We start from the raw sequence: 3401 nt of genomic DNA on the forward strand, positions 1-3401 counted from the left end.
TTTACTTTACTAAATCATAATCAGGATAATATAAACAATGTGGTTTTAAATTGTTTAAAAGTTAAAACTGTTTGAAGTTGTGATGTGTGCCGTGTTTTGTTCGGATTCGTGCTGTGTGCTTCCGTTCTATTGTTTGTTAATTATTTTTATATTTCAAAACCGTTACAAAACTGAAATTATGAGCGGGCCGAAACGCGAGCGAATCCACCTAGCAAACAAATAGAATTAATGCATAAAGCGAACAAAAACCAGATCGTATCGTCACCGGCGATAATAGAACTTTATGCCATTGTGCTACGTGACCACGTGTTCAGCACACTTTATTATTTCCTGGTGCTCAAAGCAAAAATCGGTAATTAACTTAATGCGCGTTATAAACACACAAATTACTTTAATTGCACAGCGTAATATTTTCACCCACGCGAAAATTAATATTTCCCATAAGTTTCAATCATAAAAATGAACTGAAACTCGAACGGAAATTTCTGGAACTGAAAATATTCGACGATAAAGTCGTTAAAAAAGTTTTTCATAGTTCGGACGTGAGTTTGTTTACCTACATCATGATGAAATGGGATGCAAAATGAATGAAAAATGGGAAAATACACAAAACACGTAAAATTCAAGAACTAACAACAAGAATGTTTTATTCACGGCGCGTGGGACGTGTGAGAAATTATTTATTACATTTGGGAGGACCGAAATTCACAACCAAACACTCACCCACACATATCCACTCCAAAAATCATGTATGCACAACTAAATATTAAAATAAATTGAATGGTTTGATTTGTAACTTAAGCGCCTCCACCATGTCACGTTCTGTTTCATAACATTTGAACAAATTTTAAATTAGTGCGCATAAAGTACTATAAGGAGTTCTTGCTTTACGAGTTTCACAAAATAGTTTCGTATTTTGCGCTAACAATGGATGCGTGTCAACGTTCGCACTTTTCACTTGAGTCGCATGTGTAACACTACGTTTCGCCTCTTTTTACCACTCGTGCACGAAGAGTGCTTACCGTTGGCGACATGGTAAAGCCCCGATGAATACATCGCCGCACACCGCTTTTCGTTGCATTGTGTGTTTACGCGTAATTCAATGCACGATATGTAAATAGTGCGCGCGGCAGAGTGCGACACATTATGCGATGTGTTAAAAGTATACAAAACATTGTTAAAACGTGAAATATGCGCACGCCACAACATTCACCAGACAAACAACACACATTATCCCACTGTGTGTTTGTGTGTGGTGTGAGGAGTGAGTGCGTATTCCTTTTTTCTATTGTGGTTAAAAGAGGGAAGAATATTATCCGCTCTTTGTCTGTTTGAAGAAAAAGTGGGTTTTCTACGGAAACAAATTATGTATAATGAGCTTCACATTTTCACCAACGCGTGCTTCACCAATCAACCGTCTTTCTTTTATTTCGCTATTTTTACTATTATTATTCTACCATTTCAGCGTCGCTTTTTGCATAATAACTTTTTGCACTTTATTACGGCACATGCGAGCACGAAGCACTATAATTTTCAATTGATATTTCTTTGTTTTATGAAAATAATAAATATCACCGCATTTATCACGCGCAATCAGCAATTTATTTCCATTTTGTTCTCGTTTTCTTGTTTTTAATTTACAGTTTCACTATTTTTGCATTCCCATATTTATTACACAATCGACGCAATATAGCAACCAGCGATGGCGGCGCAATAGATTAATTACTAGTGCTCGCGAAGAGAATGCGAAACTTTTAATTAATGCTCTCAAATTAGTCCACTCATTGGCGCACTTGTTCAGTAAAGTCTGGAAGCAAACTGGAAAGCTCGCATCCGGTGCACTTTTTGCGCTAATTCACTCATTTATTGCTCGCTTGGCTCGCCCATGGACCATAGTTCTTCACTCCTTATAAATCCCGCTAGTAATGTGCACTTGCTGCATGCGCTTTTCCGGCGCCTGGAATTTATACGAAAATAATAAATACGCGTGCTAAACGACCGTATGCCGAACGAACTGCTGGTTTGAATAATGAATATGCACTGGCACGGCGATGGCGTCGGGATGAACTTAATTGAGTGCACAATACTTTGAATAACGAAGCTTTATATACGCCAAAAGAGACAATGGAAACGAGAAAGTGCATTCGCGGGTGTAAACGTCAACTTCACAAACAATTTTTCGTTTTTACATCGTTACAAAGTGAATTTCTTTTTTACAAATCAAAATCCACTTTCAAAAAATTACTTTGTCAAGTATTTTTGTTAAATGAAAGTAAATTATTTGTTAAAATACTTACAGATGTTTTTAAAGCAGTAAAAGGATATTCACACTCACCTGAAACAAACAAAAAAAATATTTACTTTTTAATGGTTGCTTTAAAAAATATTGTAAATTCAATTAATAAATCGATCGTAACAACGTGCGTGACCATTCCGGCAACTTGGATATTTTCGCATTAAAAATTCTGCATATCGATACGCATTATTACAGTGCGCGCGTTGCATTTTTATGAAGCCGTGCATGTTGAGTACGAAATTTTCGCGGCGTGAAATATTTTATGCACTCCTATCAGCGCCACATGCGCGCATAATGCGCGTTTAATCGCCGCTCGCATAAAAATATTACTCCATCAAGCATTATTTACGATAAATACATTTTTCACACAATCTGCGCGACGGCTTGCATGATGCGCAAACCGATCACGTCGTACCGTGGACACAATAGACACGATTTCGAAAGCAGCTTTTTGTGGTTATTAAAAATCGCGCTTTTTATCGCGCGCGCACCATATGCCCACTAACAATTCATTTAATTTCGAACGGCCTAACAGGTTTCGTTTCTTTCAGCGCTTTTGATTCACTTACGCGGCACGACTGCACACGTTGCATTGCGTTAAGTACCATTACACACTCGATTATTAAACAAAAAATTCAATGCTCCGCCGGCGTGGTCGCGTTCGTAATGAAAGCGATAAAAAATATTTTTGTCATCCTGCCGCCGCACCTGATGGCCGACGACGTAGGTTGTTTTCTGCGCTCGAAACTCAATGATAGGTAGGTGCTTCCGCGTCTTTAAATTCGCATTAAATTCAATTCGTTTTCATGACTTTTTCCACGCGCATGCCGCGCTGCGTGGCTTTTTACCGATTCGCTTTCGCGTTTCGAGTGCGAGCTTTGAGCGCATGCGACTCACGGTTTTTATAACGCGCTGAGCGCATCGTGTCGCCCGATACGTAATTGACCGCCGCCTGAGCGGTACCTTTTTTCAATTTAAAACGCTTTTTAAAAACGCCCGACAACAATATCGCTATATGGAAGCGTTTATATGGTTTACAACGCGCTTTCAATAAGGGCCATTCAAACACACACAAAGTGTTTCAATCACGAAACATTAAAGCACT

General features: G+C 38.6%; 1 long non-coding RNA gene across 2 annotated transcripts; it reads right to left on the bottom strand.

Annotated features, from left to right (window-relative positions):
* Positions 1 to 1636: 1636 nt before the first annotated feature.
* Positions 1637 to 3152, bottom strand: LOC135790383 (uncharacterized). 2 transcript variants are annotated; one of them, XR_010547744.1, is made up of 3 exons: positions 3005 to 3152; positions 2298 to 2335; positions 1637 to 1957 (listed from the first exon to the last, which is right to left on the bottom strand). It is a non-coding gene; the product is annotated as an uncharacterized lncRNA (long non-coding RNA). The 2 variants fall into 2 exon arrangements; XR_010547742.1 differs by having other exon boundaries at positions 2866 to 3152.
* Positions 3153 to 3401: the final 249 nt, after the last annotated feature.

This window comes from Atheta coriaria, unplaced genomic scaffold, assembly GCF_025399875.1.
Source record: "Atheta coriaria isolate IRGN ID8LTWV9N9 unplaced genomic scaffold, Caltech_Dcor_3.1 hic_scaffold_4_pilon, whole genome shotgun sequence".
Lineage (NCBI taxonomy): Eukaryota > Metazoa > Arthropoda > Insecta > Coleoptera > Staphylinidae > Dalotia > Dalotia coriaria.